The sequence below is a fragment of the Labeo rohita genome, chromosome 5, assembly GCF_022985175.1.
Source record: "Labeo rohita strain BAU-BD-2019 chromosome 5, IGBB_LRoh.1.0, whole genome shotgun sequence".
NCBI lineage: Eukaryota > Metazoa > Chordata > Actinopteri > Cypriniformes > Cyprinidae > Labeo > Labeo rohita.
In genome coordinates, this window is record NC_066873.1 from 9,019,523 (window position 1) to 9,040,102 (window position 20,580).

The window sequence follows — 20,580 nt, forward strand, 5'->3', positions numbered from 1 at the left end:
AGCCTGGGGTCAGGATCTGTTGCACCATAGCTATGGTGACAGAGACAAGACATGTTTTTATGTGGCCAAATGTACACTGTCTTTAAAAAGAAGCTAATCTTAGTGTTCTGTCAGTTAATGACATATACCTTAAGTTCTACATTTAAAAAGACCTCATAAAAGTCTCAAATTTTAAAGTTTGTCAAATCTTAAAATATATATATTTTTTGAGAACTGTACTTGCAGATAATATAATACTAACGAAATGAAAAGCCACTCAAGTGAAGAATATACTTTAATAAGGACTTTGTGTCTTAACACACTTAAAAACACCTTTAAAAGGTGTAATAATGTCAAATTAAAATATTTACTTTTAAGGTTACATTACATTTTAAATCATTATGTTTTATTATTATTTTGTCCTGCTTTAAAGAAGTATTTTGATGTGTGTGACATACTGAAGTGCACGTATTATACTTGATTATAACTGTAGTGTTATTCAGTATTACATTTAATGTTAATGCATGTTAAATGTATTAAATTTACTGCCATCTGCCTGTTTCCTCACTTGCAGGCCAAGGACAGGCAGTTTGGATGGATGGATGTACTAAATTATATTTAATGTACTAAATATTACAATGTATTTAAATACATGACATAAAAGTTTGAATAGAAATGACATTAAAGTATATTTTAGTTTTAGTTTAGTACCATATGTGACCCTGGACCACAAAACAAGCCGTAAACGTCAATTTTTGGAAATTGAGATTTATACATCATCTGAAATCTGAACAAAAAAGCTTTCCGTGGATGTATGGTTTGTTAGCATAGGACAATATTTGTTCGAGATACAACTATTTGAAAATCTGGAATCTGAGAGTGCAAAAAAAAAAAATTGAGAAAATCACTTTTAAAGTTGTCCAAATGAAGTTCTTAGCAAAGCATATTACTAATAAAAAAGTTAAGTTTTGATATATTTACGGTAGGAAATTTACAAAATATCTTCATGGAACATGATCTTTACTTAATATCCTAATGATTTTTGGCATAAAAGAAAAATTGATCATTTTGACCCATACAATGTATTTTTGGCAGTACACTTTAACCATATTTCAAAGAGAGTTTAAGTATGAAACTACAGATAAGTCCTTACATATAAGTTGGTCAAAAAAGCAATCTAAAGTTAATTAAAATTAACATGCAAGTAAGTGTCCAGTGTAAGTGTAAGTGTCTCGTTGCTGAAAGTCAGAGCCACTCTGCAGAGTTGACAAGTTTCACAAAATGTGTAGCATACAATGGACAAAGACTTTAGTTTTAGACTTTGAATCAGGAGAAATTAGACATGCTTGATATTTTGAGCTGATTTTAGAACACACTGTTTTTATTTTTCACGTGTCTTCTAGCTACAAGGCTCATGTTTCTGTGTAAGTTTGGAATGACTTAAAAGTCTAATACTCAGTTGGCAAAAGTATGATGGCCAATGTTTCTCTGTAACCACTTACAAAGTTGGCAGGTATAAAATGCCTACAATTTTAAAATCGGTTAAAAATAAAGGATGCTTAGAAGGCTGTCTTCGTTTTGCGTCCTTCATTCAGCCTGTTTTGAAAGATCCATCAGGTGTATCCTTCACCTCCTTCAATGACCCACAATTAGGGCTTGACGATAAATCGATAACGGTACTTATCGCAATATAATTTAATATAATATATTATAAAAAGGATAACAAGAGTTCGATAAATGTTCAATATGTTTATGCGCCAAAAGCACAATGAGCAAAGATCTGCCCTTAAAACTTAAAAGAAATAAAGCTACGACATTTATCATGATGATTATCAATCTCGAAATTATTGATATGTTCAAATCATCTGATTTGAAAAATAAAAATTGTGATCATTTATTTGGAAATATCACCCAGCCCCACTCACAATACTTTGCACACATTCCAATTCCCCCCCCCCCCAAAAAAAAAAAAAAAAGAAAGTTGAAAATGAATCATCATTGAGCTTGTGTAATGCAAGGCAAAAAAAAAAACTAATTCTAAAAACTTCATTACATGTACTGCATTAATAAAAAGTCAGTTAATATAATTTTTTTTAATAGAAATATTCTTCAAATTTTAATTGTAATAGTATTTTCATGCAGTACCCATGGGGTGGAAACATTTACAGGTAGGGTCAAAACTTTACATACAACTTGCAGAATCATGCAAAATGTTAATTATTTTACAAAAATAAGAAAGATAATACAAAAATGCTAGCTATTTTTTATTTAGTACTGGCCTGAATAAGATATTTCACATAAAAGACGTTTACATATAGCCCAGAAGAGAAAATAATAGTTGAATTTATAAAAATCACCCCATTCAAAAGTTTATGTACGCTTGGTTTTTAATACTGTGTTGTTACTTGAATGATCCACAACTGGGGTTTTTTTTCATGTTCCGTAGCTTCTGAAACTAAATGTACTAAATTAAAAAAATATGATATTTAGGTAAAATAAGAAAAATGTACACATCTTCATTCTGCTGAAAAGTGTTCACCCCCTGTCTCTTATTGCATTGGCTTTCCTTCTGAGGCATCAGTGAGTGTTTGAACCTTCTGTATTGGTTAAGTTAGCATATAAGTCTCTCAGTTGTCCTCAGTGTGAAAAGATGGATCTTAAAATCATACAGTCCTTATTGGAAAGGGTTCAAATACACAGGAAGGCTGAAAAACCAAAGAATTTATGGGACCTGAAGGATTCATAAACAACTATCACCTACACTGTAAAAAATAAAAAACACAATTTGTTGAGTCAGCTTAAAATAATTTGTTACCCTGCTGCCTTAAAATAAGTTTAGTCAACTTGAAATGTAAAGTTGTACTAAGTAACTTAGATATTTGTGTTTGCTAAACTTAACAGATGGGTAAGTAACCCAGCTGCCTTAAAATTTAAAGTTGATTCAACTCAAATATCTAAGTTGTCACTTAGTATAATTCAACATTTCAAGTTGAATAAACTTTCTTTGAGTTGACTGAACTTAAAATTTTAAGGCAGCCAGGTTACAAATTATTTTAAGTTGACTCAACAAATTGTTTTTTACAGTGTAAAAAAAAAAAAAAAATTATGGGTCATTCAGGTAACAACACAGTATTAAGAATCAAGCACATGTGAACGTTTGAATGGGGTAATTGTTATAAATTCATCTATTATTTTCTCTTGTGGACTATACATAAAGATCCTTTATGTGAAATATCTTATTTACGTCAGTACTAAATAAAAAATAACATGCATTTTGTAAGATCTCTCTTATTTTGGTAGAACAATTAACATTTTGCAGATTCTGCAAGGTGTATATACACTTTTGACCTCAACTGTATATTGTAGCCATGTGCACTTACTAGACTCATTTTAGCATTTACAGACAAAAACACAATGCTGAACATGGCCACAGTTGTGATTAGACACCAAAATGCTGTGCCATTTCTTTTACATCATATAGAAACATACATTATTTGTTGCTTCTCTCACACTCTCCGTGCAGATCTATCCCCCTTTCTATCACTTGCCATTATCTCACTGTCACTGACACTGTGCCCAGACACATTCATGTGGCACCTTACACCTGCAGTGGTTTCCCCACTCCCACCACCCCACCTATCAGATCAGCGTTCCTTCTTTCTCTTCACCCGTCACAGGCCCTCAGAGAAGGGACATGTCCAGCGTGATAACCCCCCTCAGGCAGAGTCCTGAAGCCTGGGACTGTCTGCACTTAATGGACCCTCAGTCTGACAGGCCCTCCGTCGCCCCTCACCTCAGACAGTGTGGCACGTCTGGAGGCCAGGCCCGGGTGTGCGAGAGGAGTACTCAGCGTTAAGTGCACCTAAGAGCAGCCTCTTGAAGGGCACAAGCCAGACAGAGATGGTGTTGAGGAAGCACAATGTCTGCGGCACATTTTGGCAAGCCCGCAAAGTGCCCATGCCAAAAATATTTTTTACATCCTTTATAAATTGTGGATCGAAAGCAGTCCTTCTTAATTCAAACAATAAATCTGTACTAAGTCTCAGCAGTATGCGATTTCAGGTTCACCGTATGACCGTTTCACATCTTCGGTGTCAGGATTCTGTTCTTAAAACAATACACATCAAGTGGAAACGAAAGCATGAAACATATTTAATCGTAAGTCGTTTCCCGTCGCTAAAACTAAAAAGCTTTTCTGTAACTAAGCCCAAGCGCTGGATTCCCCATGTGTGCAGGTGCTAAACAGAAACTGTGTTAAATTAGCTGCTAAAATACATCTAATAGGATCCCGTCTAAAGCAACAGCTAAAAGCCGGTTGTAGCCTCTTCTCTGCACAAAGGCATCTGCTTAGGAATTAAGAGTAAAAAACTGTCGAAACAAAAAAGGTCCTTTTAGCACTGCAGGCGAAGACAATGTCACCCTGTTGGGAGTCCCGTTGCCCCCTTTGAAGAGAAATAAGAGTGAGCCCACATGCGCAAGGTAATCCTATTACCCAGGAGACAAGGGGATCGCTGCTCTCGATCAGGGGTCAGGGCCTGAATGACCTCACTCTCACCAGAACAATAGAGCGGAGAAAGACAGTAGGCTTGGGAAGCTGGAAGCAGCGTAAAAGGGAAGTCTAACAGACAGGTTTTTATCAGACATTCACATTACCTTTATATTAGAGTTCGTTTCTAGGTTAGGGTCGGGATAAGAGATAGGCTTAGGGTTATGGATGAAATTAGTCATGCATCCTGGGAAATGTTCGGATCGGGAAAGTCCGCTTAAATGTTAACCTTTTCATCCCCAGCGAAACCTCAAAGACAAAGTGCAGGCCTGGCTGCTCCGCTGAACTCTTGGCAGAGATGATGGGCCTGTTAGAAGCATGCAGCTTGGTTGTGTGTGTGCTGGCAGAGCCAGAGCACCCGAGACTTTAATGTAGCTGGCATGAGTCCGCACAGAGGTAGGTAGAGGCAATGCAGGCGTCTCATCAGAACCGCTAAAGCTACAAAAAAAGCCCAGCTGTTTCTTTTCCTGTCCTAGCGTGAGAACAGCCAGGTTTTCGTGGGTGAGAGCAGAAAAACATTTTTCAGGGCTCATTCAGTAAGGCCATGGTATAAAACATTGGCCTGCCCTGAGAGGGCTGACTTCATTAACACTTGCACATTTCACTCTTTCTGAAACTGCAAAAACACAGTCTTCTCTTACTTATAAGACGCTCAGTCTCAGGGAAAAATTTTATTCCTCATTTTTTTTACAGCTTGAAGTGCATAATGGAGTTCTCAGATATATTAACCTCATGTCAGATATGCTTTATATGTTGTTATACAGTTGCTAAGGTGTTGTGAGTGGTTTATAGCAGGGCCACTTATCAATGTCAAAATGATTAAGATGACCAAACAAATTAAAGTAGGCAGGTTTACCATTCACAGAAGCAGAGCACAAATTCCAGCTCAAAGTATTAGTTTTAAGGTTGAAAGAGAGGGAGGTATGATGGAAGTAGCTAAACATTTCATATTTAACAGCTGGTTTACAGTAGAAATGTTAAACAACCGATGGTAATATCCAGTGATAGAAACTACTCAACTTTTTTCTCTAAAATGGTGATTTTTAATTGAAAATATGGTATTGTTTACATGATTCATGCAATACGACGACATTTTAGTGCCACGTAAAAACAAAAAACAAAAAACAAAAAAAAACTAAGACTTTTTTATTATTATTTTGCTATAAAACGGACATATTTTGAAAGCTGAGACTTTGTTTTATATTAAAAATAGCACAAAGCACAAAGCACAAAGCTTATTGCTGGCGCCCTACAAATAGGCCTACTGAACGCAATTAAAGACATGAAATATTATTTCCAAGCATACTGTCCCTGCGAGTATAACACATGGTATGACTTCTGCTAATAATCCTACACATTCAAATAAATTCCGGTGGCCTGGCAACTTCTCCCGGAGCTCCTAATCTCTGCAATTTGCATGCGCAGGCTATACTCTCAAAATATTATAACGATTTAAGTCTTGGAATTTCGGAACATTTTTCTAGAAACATTTTCACTTTATTTTCGAAATATTTGGACTTTATTCTCAAAATATTTAGACTTTATTTTTTCTTGAAACATTTTAACTTTATTTTCGAAACATTTCGATTTTGTTCTCATAATTTTGACTTTATTCTCGAAATATTTTGCCTTTATCCTTGAAATATTTTAACTTTATTCTTGAAATATTTCGACTTTACTCACAAAATATTACGATTTGCTTTACTTTAATTTACTTTACTTTACTTTGATTTAATTTACTTTAATCTTGTAATTTTAGATTTTTTTCTTTTTTAATGTGGCACTAAAACACCGTCATACAATTCCTAACTAAATGTGATAAGATAAGAAATGTTTTGCATTTTCAATACATTAGGGATAAAAATTGAAGGGATAGTTCACCTAAAAATGACAATTACCTCATGATTTACTCACCCTCAAGCCATCCTATGACTTTCTTCTTTCAGACGAATACAACTGGAAAAAAATGATGATCGTTTCGCTAGATAAGACCCTTCTTCCTCAGCAGGGATTGTTTACAGCCTTTTAAAGCTGCATTTAAACTACATTTTGAAAGTTCAAAATCGGGGGCACAAAAAGTCCATTATATGAAAAAAAAACCTTAAATGTTTTCCTCAAAAAACATAATTTCTTTACGACTGCAGACAGAAAGACATGAACATCTTGGATGACAAGGGGGTAAGTAAATTATTTGTAAATTGTTGTTCTGGAAGTGAACTTCTCCTTTAAATATAGATATTTTTTCTTACACAAATGCATTGCTTTGCTTCATAAGGCCTTTATTAACCCCCCGAAGCCATGTGGAGTACTTTTTATGATGGATGGATGCACTTAGTAGGCTTTAAAAATCTCATCACCCATTCACTGCCATTATAAAGCTTGGAAGAGCCAGGACATTTTTTAACAGAACTCTGATTGTATTTGTCTGAAAGAAGAAAGTCATATACATCTAGGATGGCTTGAGGGTAAGTAGATCATGGGGCAATTTTCAGTTTTGGATGAACTATTACTTTAAGGTGCATTTTATTTGCAGAATTATTATTTCCCAACTAAAAATAGACCTTTAATAAGACATGGTTACATCATTGGTTTATAGCATGCTGCTATACCTCTTCTGCACTTCTCCTCAATAAGCTAAATGATTTGAGATACATAGTTCATGTTCACACCACAAACTTGCATAATGAGAAGAGTACATTTTACAAGAACTAAAATACTTGTTAGAGGTTTGCTCAAAGCTTTTACCAAACACCACAAATTTTGACCGTCAGAGAACTGCCTAGCGATCCGCCTCCTAATCAAAATATCTGAAGTGCTGCTTCAAGAAAAATCGCAGTCTCTTCCCAAAAGTTACCATATCCACAGAGTGTCAGGTCTCCGTCATCGTCTTATCGCTCATCTGTGGCCAGACCAGACCTTTCCATTTCGACCGTTTTTGATCAGCAGGAAAAAACTCCCTTAACTGCAATGATTAGAACATGCATTAGGGGCTGATCAATCAGAAGGCAAATGCTTCTCTTAATAATTGATGACAGGCAATTTACACACTGTCTGTGCACAGGACTCTTTCCCAGTGCTTGACGAATACAGGCGCCGTAGACTATTGACATGCGCCAGTGTGATGGAGTTCACCGGTCCCCACAGACAGCCGCAGAGACTCGCGCTACATTAACTGAATGATACTGAAGATGTCCCCCAACAGAGAGCTGAAGTACCTAAACAAGAAAAAAGTTGCTTCACTTAAGTAACGATTCTGCGGTACATGAGCCTTGAGACCATCAAGTGTTTGGGGTCAACATCCATAGAACTTCTACATCCAACAACCCTAGCCGTACAAAAGTAATTTGTGGATGATGAACAGACAAATATGGTACATCTACAATCACAGTGGACATCAGTGACATCTAACGTCATTGGTTCTCATCTGCATCATGACTAGGGTCATTGATGTCAAACCTGAAAAGTCATATTTGGCAAGTAAATAATAAACAGAGCACAAGATGGAGTATTTTCTTGGTGTTTTTGGTGTTAGAAAAATGTGATTACTTTTAATCATTAGTCATTATATGGGAAAGAGCTGTGTATATATTCATTCACTTCCAAGCATGCGAACACTGAGAAACAGACGAAAATGATTCTTTGCAGCATTTTTCTAAATGTGTTTTGAATCTGAATGAAAACTAGGACATCTCAGTTCCTAGACTAAATTATCCCAACAAACAGTTTAAATCCATAATCAGTGTATTTAGCCTATTGTTGTCTTTTACTACAGTTTGAAAGCCCTTTAAAGCCCAGCTGGCAAAATGGAGAGAAAAAGAATAGATGTACTTTGTCATAATGCTTAAAGGAGAAGTCCACTTCCAAAACAGAGATTCACATATAATGTACTCACCCCCTTGTCATCCAAGATGTTTATGTGTTTCTTTCTTCAGTCGTAAAGAAATTATGTTTTTTGAGGAAAACATTTCAGCATTTTTCCCAATATAATGGACTGGTATGGTGCCCCGATTTTGAACTTCTCTCCCTGAACTCTGTATATTCTAGCTCAAGACAGTTAGGGTATGTCGAAAAACTCCAATCGTATTTTCTCCCTCAACTTCAAAAATCATTTCAAAATCATCCTACATCGCTGCAGAAGTTTGTAAAGGGAACATGCAAAGAAGATCAAACACTCTTAACAAAAAAGGTAAAACAGCGATATAGGACGATTTTGAAGTTGAGGGAAAACATGAGATGGGAGTTTTTCGACATACCCTAACTGTCATGAACCGAAACAAAAACAGTCTAGGCAGAGTAAGACAAGACGAGTGTTTGACGTTAAAAAGTATATAAATTGTAATGTTTTTATGAAAATAACCGATCGTTACGCCAGATAAGACCCTTCTTTCTTGGCTGGGATCGTTCAAAAACCGCATTTGGGATCGTTTGAAGCCACATTTAAACTGCATTTTGGAAGTTCAAAATCGGGGACCATAGCAGTCCATTATATGGTGAAAAATCCTGAAATGTTTTCCTCAATTTCTGTGCGACTGAAGGAGGAAAGACATGAACATCTCGGATGACAAGGGGGGTGAGTACATTATATGTGAATCTTTGTTTTGGAAGTGGACTTCTCCTTTAAGCTGTAAACATGCACACTGATGAAAGATAAAGAGGATCATGACAGAACTGACCCTGAGTTTTTAACAAAATCTGGTCAGTCGCTGGTTGCCAATTTCTGATGTAACGACGTACCAAATTAAAGCCTCTCTGAACAAATCAGCGAATGATTCTGAATTATGTTTTAGTGAACGTAATCACAAGATTCAAGTTAGTAGTATGAATGAAAATCACTACTACTATTAAACATTCTCCTTTCATGATCCACAGGGGGGAAAAAAACAACCGCATAAAGGATTTGAATGTTATGAGGGTAAGGAAATAGTAACTATTTTTATATAATGATGATAATTTCTTGGGTAAACTATTCCAAGAAGAAACCTGGTAGAGAGACCAGTACATCAGCAGGAGACCAGGATCCAAAACATATGCTGGTTTTCATGGGGAAAGTAGCCGACCGCAGGCCATTTCCCTTCCTTTATTTAAATTGAGGTTTTTCGCCGAAACTGGTTTTGATTAAGACTGGGCTTTAGCTGAGACCAGAAAAAGGTGACCAAATAATTCTGCATGTCATAGATTTAGATTAATGAATACAAACGGCACATTTCCCTACTGATGACACAATATATTTCCACCGTGTCACAAAGATTTATGTGTCAAGAAGCCCCTTGAAAAAGTCCATGATGTCTCTCTTCTTAAACTGCTCTTTTTCGAGAATCTTTTTTCAGCTAAAAGGAAACATGTTTTTCCCTCATTCCTGTTCTTGTTATCTCCTCTATCTCTATGTCTCTTTCTCTGAAGTCTCCGGCTTTAAACTTAGACTCGGAATCAGGCTTAGGCTCAGGGGCATTGTCATAAATTACGACTGCAGCCACAGACTAGCAGTCTGCAAACCACGTCCCTTTAACTTCATTTTCTCCTTCGGTCTCTCAGCGTACTCCCTTTGATGCCCTCAACCATTAAGCCTAATGGCCCTTGTCTCGCACAAGCTGTTGAGGTTCGTTAGGGTCCGATCAGGTGTCTGGGGAATACACACAGTAAATCAATGACAATGCTTTAGGATTTGGGAGTGGACTGAAACCATATGGGAGGCTCCATGACTATGCCACATCAGCAAGGGAGCAGAAGAGGTCACTTAAAGCATTGCATTATAAGACACTGGACATCACCTCACCCCCCTGTGCAGACTCAAAGGTCATTTACGTGAATCCACATGTCTCTAAAGGTATCGTTTAGCTGCTGCCACCTGAAACCAAGGCTTCATGTTTAAAAGCATGCAAGTCAGGCAATTACATAAATATGCAGGCGTATTACTCTTGAATTAAGTATTCAACACACTCTCATGGAAATTCATCACTATTATACATGAAACAGTGACTAATTTATGTTTGTACAATCTCATTTGTATGTTTTTGTATAATTTGTGTACAGCCCACTGTTAGGTTTAAGGGTGGCCTCCATGTGTCTGATTCATGTTGTACAAGTTCACATGAAATCCTCACATATAATTTTATTGTAAGAAATGAAAAATAACTGTTTTTAGAAGTTAAAGTAAATTACCTCAACACTGAAACAATAAAAGGATGTGTTGCATCACATTTGACTGTTTTATTTAAATATGTACTGTATAATTCTACTTTTTTTATCAGTTTGGATGTTTTCTTTTAGAATTTATGTTAAGATGTTTTTATATTTTTTGTTTTTATGTATTTTATGTGAATGTTTAATGCATTAATTTCGTCACGTGTGTCTTTGTGTATCACTGTGCAATGTTAAATGTTATTAGGAATTCTAGTAAAGCCCAGTTTTGATTTTAAACTATATTTTTGAACTTTATTTTATGTTATTTCTACATTTTATTTTATTTTATTTTGTCATTTATTTGACTGTGAATAACAGGATCTATAAATTTATACAACTAACAAATCACACAGGTACTATATGTATATATTTAACGTTACCTGGATATATATACAGTACACTAATTTTAAACCGTATGTACTATATACTATATATATACTATATACACTGCCATTCAAAAGTTTGGAATCAGCAAGATTTTTAATGTTTTTTAAAAAAGTTTCTTATGCTCATCAAGGCTGTGTTTATTTGTCAAAAATACTGAAAAAAAAAGAAATATTATTATGATGTAAAATGACATTTTTCTATTTTAATATACATTAAAATGTAATTTATTCCCGTGATCAACGCTGAATTTTTAGCATCATTACTCCAGTATTCAGTGTCACATGATCCTTCAGAAATCATTCTAATATGCTGATTTATTATCAATATTGAAAACAGTTTTTGCTGCTTTTTTTTTTTTTATTTTTTTATTTTTTTTTGGAACCTGTGATACTTTTTTTCCAAGATGATCTGATGAATAAAAAGTGAGAAAGAACAGCATTTAATTAAAAATAGAAATCTTCTATAACAATGTACACCGTTCAAAAGTTTGCTGAATGATAAATTTTTATTCTTTTTTTATATATATATATATAAAGAAATTAATACTTTAATTCAGCAAGGATGTGTTAAACTGTTAAAAAGTGACAGCAAAGACTTTATTTCTTTTATTTAAATTATTTCTATTGTGAATAAATGCTGTTCTTTTTAACTTTTTATTCATCAAAGAATCCTTAAAAAAGTATCACAGGTTCCAAGAAAAAAATAAAATAATTCTAATAATAAATCAGCATATTAAAATGATTTCTGAAAAATCATGTGACACTGAAGACTGGAGTAATGGCTGATGAAAATTTAGCTTTCTGACAGTGCATACCATACTTGTTCTTGCGATGGCATTATTTTACATTGTAATAACATTTTGCAATATCTGGGGTCAAAATAACCTTTCTGTGGGTACCCTCATAAGTAAGGCCCCCTGAACTCATGTCCACCAATCCCTTCGCTCTGGCGCCCCTAGTTAGAAAACACTTGCGTGAAGACTCTCTTATTCGTCAAAAGAAAGTCCACAAAAAGGAATAAAATTAGGGTGAATAGCAGCGGAGAAAGAATCAGGCCACACTCTCTTTAACCGAATCAATTCTGATCACAGCATTGCCCTTTTCCCCAAGAAAAACCTTGAGGTTTTCCTCCCAGAGTATCCCGGGGACAATTAGCGCGCCAGTCAACGGAATAAGTGTGTCCATCTAAACCAATTACGCAGCCTAAGTGGAGAGCATGCTAGCCAGTGGCGGGAGGATGGCTCCTGTACTGATTAACTGGCAGACACATTGACCCGCCTGACCTCTTAAAGCCCTTTGGGGGAAACCCTTGTCATAAGGAATAAATCTGGGACTCCCTCTGTTCAAACGTAGCAGAGAGCTCACAATAACCAGTAATCCATTAAGCAAAAAGTAGATATGGCTAATAGCATAAACATGGTTCGTGCTGCACGGATCTTTTTCAAGACAAAGGAGGTTATGGCCTATGCGGGGAGCAATTTGAAAGGAACAATGTCTGTGATCTGTTTAGGACTGCAGGGAAAGTCGTTTGTTTAGTCTATAGCGAGTTTGGTTTTAGCATTGACCTGATTAGCCATTTACAAGGGAAACCTTTGATCGGTGATGAAGAGAGGAAGTTTTATGGAAACCTGATCGCTAAACGCTGTTTTGATGGAAACCTAGCGAGTCAAACCATCCTGTCAAAATGTCATCTTTACTTGTGATGATGTAAACAAGCAACAAAATATTACAGTGCCTTGCGAAAGTATTCATACCCCTTCATTTTTTTCACATTTTATGTTGCAGCCTTTTTTAAATTGCTTTGAATTCATTTTTTTTTCACATCAGTCTACACAAAACAGGTTTTTAACAACTTTGCAAATTTATTAGAAATAAAAAAAATTAAATGATTCAATTGCATAAGTATTCATACCCATTTCTGGGACACTTAAAAATTTAGCTCAGGAGCATTCATTTTGCATGTAGATGTTACTACACCTCGAGTGTAGTTAAACTGTGGCAAATTCATTTGAATGAGTATGATTTGGAAATCCACACACCTCTCAGAAAAGGTCCAACAGCTGAAAATGCATATCAGAGCAAAAAACAAGCCCTGAGGTCAAAAGAACTGCCTGTAGAGCTCAGAAACAGGCTTGTGTCAACGCACAGATCAGAGTTCAAAAACATTTTTGCTGCATTGAAGGTTCACAGAAGCATGTAGCCTCCATTATCCATAATGGAAGACACTTGGAACAACTAGAACTCTATCTAAAGCTGGCCTCCTGGCCAAACTGATGGAGATGGGCCTTGGTTAGACTGGTGACAAAGAACCTGATGGTCACTCTAGTTGAGCTCCATGATCATTTATGCAGATGAAACTAACAGAAGAACAAACATCACTGCAACACTCCACCAATCCAGTCTTTATGTCGGTGTGTCCAAACTCAATCCTCCTCAGTGAAGACACATGAAAACACACTTGGAATTTGCAAAAAAAAAAAAAAAAAAAGCACCTAAAGGACCCTCAGACTGTAAGAAACAAGATTCTTTGGTCTGATGAACCTCAAATTCAAGCATCATGTTTGAAGAAAACCTGGCACTGCTCATTACCTGCAGAGTACCATCCCAAAAGTAAAGTGTGCTGGTAGCAGCCTCATGTGTGCGGCTGTTTTTTGAGGGACTCATAAGAGTAGAAGGAAAGCTCAGTGCACCAAAATATTGAGATAGCCTTAATGAAAACCCAGTCCAGAGCATTCAAAACCTCAGACTGGGCAGAAGGTTCACCTTCCAACAGGACAATGACCCTAAGCACACAGCAAGAGTGGCTTATAGACAACTCTGTGAGAAACCTGAAAATGTCTGCCAGCCCCCATCCAAGCTGACAGAGCTTGAGAGGTGAAGAGGCGAGGTGAAAAATGGCAGATAACTGCCAAATGCAGATGTGCAAACCTTGTCGCATCATACCCAAAAGACTTGAGGCTGTATAGGTATCAACTAGGTACTGAGTTTAAGAGTATGAATACTTATGCAATGCACTTATTTCAGTGTTTTATTTTTAATAAATTGGCAAAGTTGTCACAAATCTGTTTTTTTGCTTTGTCATTATAGTGTATAGAGTGTAAATCGATGTGGGAAAAAGTCATTTGAAGCAGTTTAACGTAAGACTGCAAAATAACAAAACACAAAAAAAATGAAGGGGTGTGAATACTTTCACAAGGCACTGTATTTGTGACAGTTATATCAGTCATATTCATCATATAATCATCTCTAAGAACATTTTCTGTTCCATGTGTGCCGTGAGAACCTTATTTTTATTAGTTCAGTTAATTTAAGATGGTTTTTATAGAAACAACACATTTCTGAGATATCATTTTAACAGTTATTTAAATAAAATAATTACAAAATAGGGTGGCAGAATGATTATTAATAATAATTTAATTGGAACGACATGATGGTGAGTAATTAATGACAAAATTTTCATTTTGGGGTGAACTATCCCTTTAAGAGAACTAATTTCTATTGTCTAATTGTCTAATTTCTGGACAGTCTTGGATTTTTTTTTGTTTTGTTTTGCTTTTGTTTGTTTTTTTGTTGTGTTTTGCTCATTACAGTAGAAACATCTCATGCTTTTGGCTCGCATAGCTGCTTTCCGGCCTTTTCATTTGTGCGTCTGTCGCGGAGGGAACAAAGTGTATGTTTCTGTTGATTGCCATGTCTCACAGGTGTCTGTTTCGTACAGTGCACACGTGCCCTTTGAGGCTAAATTCAATAACAAGTTCAAGCCCTCCTTAAACAGTTTATAACTGAATCAGGGGGACAACAGAATCCATGAATGCCCTTAGGAATGAGACTGTGCTCGGGGCTCTGTCAGAGCAATCATAATTTACTATTTTCCCCCTCTCTTTGACAGATCTCTTTGTTCCAGCCGACATTACACATGTCAGGTCATAACAGCATTTCCACCAGCTGACAAGCAAAGGCATGGCTTTAAATGAGCCCCATTATCATGAATCACATTTGGAAATGTCAAAGCCTCAAAATGCAGGAGGTGTACCAGAGTACTCTTAGATCCTGCTCATTGCCCCACTGCTGATTATATTATATTAATGTATCAGTTACACTGAATGTGATTCCCCATTGACTGATCAAAGCAGATGCTGCAGTGGAGGGCGGTTATTGGATTAGATGGGGGTGCGAGTAGAGACAAATATATCAAGAGACTATTCAGCTCAAGGCCATGCAAAAATGCCTTAGATTTATGTTTGTAGCTATTAGCCTTACTGACAAAGATTACATTTTTTGTTACAATGGAAAATAGGATTTAAGTGGACACGCTTGGTCCCGGATTGTGCTGTTGATTTGGATTGTGCTGTTGCTCACAAGTTACAGCCTGAGGTAAAGATGAAGTCTATATTTTTTTTAAGTTTGCAATTCTGTTTTACTGACACAGAACACACTTCAGAGACCTTACATACACTTACGCTCTGTGCGACAGTGAAGTGAACTGTTATTAACTGTTAAACTTTGCTCTTCAAATTCAGTTTACTTTGCTGTTTAGATCCAATTTTAAGTTCACTGTTCTAAGCCAGAGAAACCACCTTTTGGATCCAGTTTGATGCAGTTTAGGGTTATTCACTTAACTGTGCAAACTTCTCTCTTCAGACCCAGTGTGAAATTAAATTTGCTTTCTGGATTTAGTGTGAAACTTTTCTATTCAGATTCAGTGTAAAATGTAAAAAAGAAAAATTAAAAATAGTATTTTTGTTTTACTAATTAAAATATCTTAAAATCTTTAAAAGAACTACATTTACTTGAGAAGCAACTCTAAATGAGATATTAAGAACATTTATTATTTACATTTATTATTATGCATTTTGTCTTACTGCGAAGTCAAACATTTTACTTTTTAAATATTAAAAACAAGCAAAAAATTTTCAGTGCTGTGAGATCCAGCAAGAAAAAAAATTATTCTGTTCTAAACGGCGCTGACGTACGTCAGAAATTAGAAGTAGTTAACTGTAGCCATGGTGTTGTGGCAGAAATAGTGGAATGATATTATATTATTAATTTCAACCTGACAATTGCACAACCTTTTGAGAGAGAAATTCAAGCACTTTTCAATGACTTTCAAGCATTTCATAATTATAAAATCACTATTATAAAATATTAGATCATCAAAGAAATCATTCATTCATTCATTCCATAAAATAATACAGGAAATATAATAATGGTATGTTTCATTTAAGTGTACAATATAGATTTTGAGCATATTACTGTTTTTAATAAAAGTACATTTTGTATGTTTCCCAACTCAAGCTTAGTGCTTTACTGTCAAATCTGTATAAACGTGTGGAAGAAAAATTCATTTTACTTATCATATGTGCTTATGGAATATCGTGTAAGTGTCTGCTTTATCTAAACCTGCTGTGAGGATGATGTGAGAGAAGGGTATTGGGCCCTAAATATAAAGATTGACATAGCAAAATGTGTTTTTCTGTTTCTTACCATGTGTGGAAAGTTAGCGTTTAGGAGATGTACAGTGCCCTCCACTAATATTGGCACCCTTGGTAAATATGAGCAAAGGTGGCTATGAAAATAAATCTGCATTGTTTATCCTTTTAATCTTTCATTCAAAAAAAATCACTAAATTCTAACCTATCATTGAATTAAAACAATGGAAAGCAGGCGGGGAAATCTCTTTATGAAATAAATGTTTTTCTGTAGTTCATGTTGACCACAATTATTGGCACCCTATTATTGTATTGTCCTTTATTCAAGATAACAGCTCTGAGTTTTCTCCTTTAATGCCTGAAAGTTTGGAGAACACCTGACAAGAGATCAGAGACCATTTCTTCATACAGAAACTCTTCAGATCCTTCAGTTTCACAGCTCCATGCAGGTGCTTCTTCTCTTCAGTTCACCCCACTCATTTTCTATAGGGTTCAAGTCAGGGAACTGGGACAGCCATGGTAGAAGCTTCATTTTATGCTCTGTGACACATTTTTGTGTTGATTTTGATGTTTGGCACCCAATGTCCTGATGGAAGTTCCAACCACAGCTCGTGATCTTCTTACAGATGCAGTCAGATTTCGATATTTTATCTGTTGGTATATGCTAGAATCCATGATGCCATGTATCTGAACAAGATGTCTAGGACCTCTGGCAGGAAAATAAGCCCACAACATTAAAGATCCAGCAGTATATTTAACCATGGGCATGGGGTATTTTTTGCACTAAACCCATCTGGTGAGTTTGCTGCCAGAAAGCTCTTTTTTAGTTTCATCTGACCACAGAAACCAGTCCCATTCAAGTCATGTCTTGACAGCTGAATATGCTTTTGTTTTTGGAGGAGCAAGGAGGATTTTCCTTAAAACCTTCCTGAACAACATGTGGTGAAGTTTTTTTTAGTCTTTTTACCCCAGGACTCACTTAATACCTGCAATTTTCCTGCTGTGGTCCCTGGAGAGTCTTTGGACACTTAAACTCTCCTCCTCACCATGCATTAGAACGATATAGACACAACCTTTTCCAGGCACATTTGTAACATCTTTAGTTGATTGCAACTTCTTAATTATTAATGATGGAAATTGGGATTTTCAATGCTTTAGCTCTTTTCTTACAGCCACTTTCTATTTTGCAAAGATCAACAATCTTGTTCTGCACATCAGAACTATATTATTTGGTTTTATTCCTTGTGATGGATGATTAAGGGAATTTGGCCTTTGCGCTCCTTATATTTATAATCCTGTGAAACAGGACGTCATGGCTGGACAATACCATACTCCTAGTCATTCTAGTGTGCTAAATAAATACAAGAATGAATGGGAATATACTTCAGAGATTTTTTTACTCATTATAATTTCTAAGGGTGCCAATAATTTTGCCCACCATGCATTGGAGAAAAACATTTATTTCATAACGTAAGTTTCCCCCCACATTTAATTATTTTACTTCAATGAAAGGTTAGCATTTTGTGAATTTTTTTAATGTAAGATCATAAAAATAAACAAAGCAGATTTATTTTCATAGCCGTCTTTGCTCATATTTACCAAGGGTGCCAATATTAGTGGAGGGCACTGTAACCTTGAAGGCTGGGGAAGAGATATAAAATGGAATCTTCATGCCTCCCTTCTTGGTCGCACTCTGCAGCAACCTGTGTTTCTGTATGACTGTCTGACCTTTTTTGCAAAGAATAAACTTACGAAAGACAATTAACTGAGTTTGTCTCTTAAGCGGGGAGAGTCATTTTTATTTTGCCACAACACATGAAAAACAAAAAATGAACGTAATATTATTAGTAACCGCAATAGTAATTTAATGATTAAATTATCTATATTTGAAATAAAATAATCCCACACAGCTACCGAATCTGCTCCTGGCGCCACCATCTGTAAAACATAGTGGCACTGGTGCCACTGCTCTTAATTGTTAGTCTGGAGCCCTGCTTATATTCAAGATACAATCTAAGACAACACTCATGTAATGTTTCTTGTTGCAAGCACTTTTAGACATTTTAAAGGGAAAAAATAACAAAAATACGATTAGAGAATGTCATTTTTTGCAGCGCTTAAACTTTAACGCTTCAGATACAATGTAAACTTAAACTTTCATGCATCAGGTCCAGTGTAAACTTAAAGGGTTAGTTCACCCACAAATGAAAATTCTGTCATTACTTACTCACCCTCATGTCGAACAAAGACCTTTGTTCATCTTTGGAACACAAATTTAGATATTTCTGAATCCAAGAGCTTTCTGACCCTGCATCAGAAAGTCAGAAAGCTTGCAAATTTCATCAGAAATATCTTAATTTGTGTTCCGAAGATGACCAAAAGTCTTACAGGTTTGGAACGCCATGAGGGTGAGCAATTAATAACTGAATACTAATTTTTGGGGGAACTATCCCTGTAATTTTGCGCTATTCCGATCCAGTGTGTGAACTTAAACTTTCACTCATCCTATCCATATGAGCTGAATCTTTCACTCGTGAAATTCGACACATTAATTCTGACTGAAGTTGTTGGACAGAGTTTGCTGGGTAAAGTGCTAACATTTTCCGAAGGCAAACTAACCCAACCGGATGAATCAGCTTCAGATTTACAGCTCAAAGATTTGAGAATGGAAACATCTGGTCTAACACTAACGCTTAAAATAATAGCACGTTTACCATGACGAGAGGCCATTATCTTCACATTTTATGGTGTTTTTCCCATTATGTGTGCATTTGTAACGGGAACTCTCTCCTGGTGTTTCCCGTGTAAGGAGGTAAGGCAGTAGGGTTTAGCTATTGGCTTTTATTGAATCTGTAAAGTATTCAGTGTTCATACACAAGGCCGCAGAGGCATGATGGAGGCTTCAGCCAAGTCAATAATTGTCATTTTATCCAAGTTCAATACTTTAGTATTTTATTCCACCATATGGACCAGCTGCAACCACATTTATTTACAAATCATGTGTATGCAAGTATCTTTTATGGCTTCATTACTACAGTACAGGTGGATTGTCTCATAGATGGTCAACTGTTTCACTGCATTTACAGAGCAAAGTAATAAAAAAAAAATTAAGGTCTTGGAATCTAATCAAGAATATTAATGGCATGGTAATAATTATAGTACTTTAATGGAGTGTGGTTTGGATTCGATAGATGTTTTAACGTACAGCTTTTCCATTACTGTTTAGGGAAAATCAGCGAATGAGTATGGATCAGTGAATATAAGAGTGCCCATGATAAAGAGCAGGAAAAATCTTTTAAAACATTTTTAAAAATGACTTCTTTCAAACTTGTTCTCTTTCTTTGTTTCATATGGTTTTGAAAAATTTACAATGACATTCTGAATATGTGAATGTCTTAATTTGTTTATTTAAAAAGGTCAAATATATTTTTTACAAATGTGTGAATTAATTTATAAATATAATTAAGTTATATTTAATTAAGATATAATTAAAACTCAGTGATATAATTTCTTTGTTTTTCAAAAAAAATCACAGTTGTTTCAGTTTTTGTTGTTGTTTCTAAGAAATAATATGATGTTATGTCACCAAAAATATCAAAATTAATTGTATTTTTAAAATCAAAAACATTTGTATCATATAAAATGCGTATTTAGGTAACTATGCATTTTTATTTTTTATTCTTTATTTATTAAACATTTGTACAGCATAACTTTTAATATACATTTAAACTGTATGCATTTTTAGAGTGTGTGTTTTTTAAAATTAATAAATCCTGAAAAATTAGTGTCATGTTATTGCCCCATTAGACACTATTTTCGTGACTCCAACCAGTTGTGCTCTTTCAGCTGGCATTTTAAGCCTATCACTTCAAGTTCTGAACTCTCAGATGATAATAACTGCTCTTAGTGAGCACAATAGGAAAGCTTATAGTAGCTTTATAGTGCACTAATACATAGAGAGAGTGCGGCAGTGACAGGTGTGATGCCAATCTCTGAGCCGAAGGCACTGTATAATGTAATGTGGGCTTCGGATACAAGGACTTTACAATGTGGGATTGTT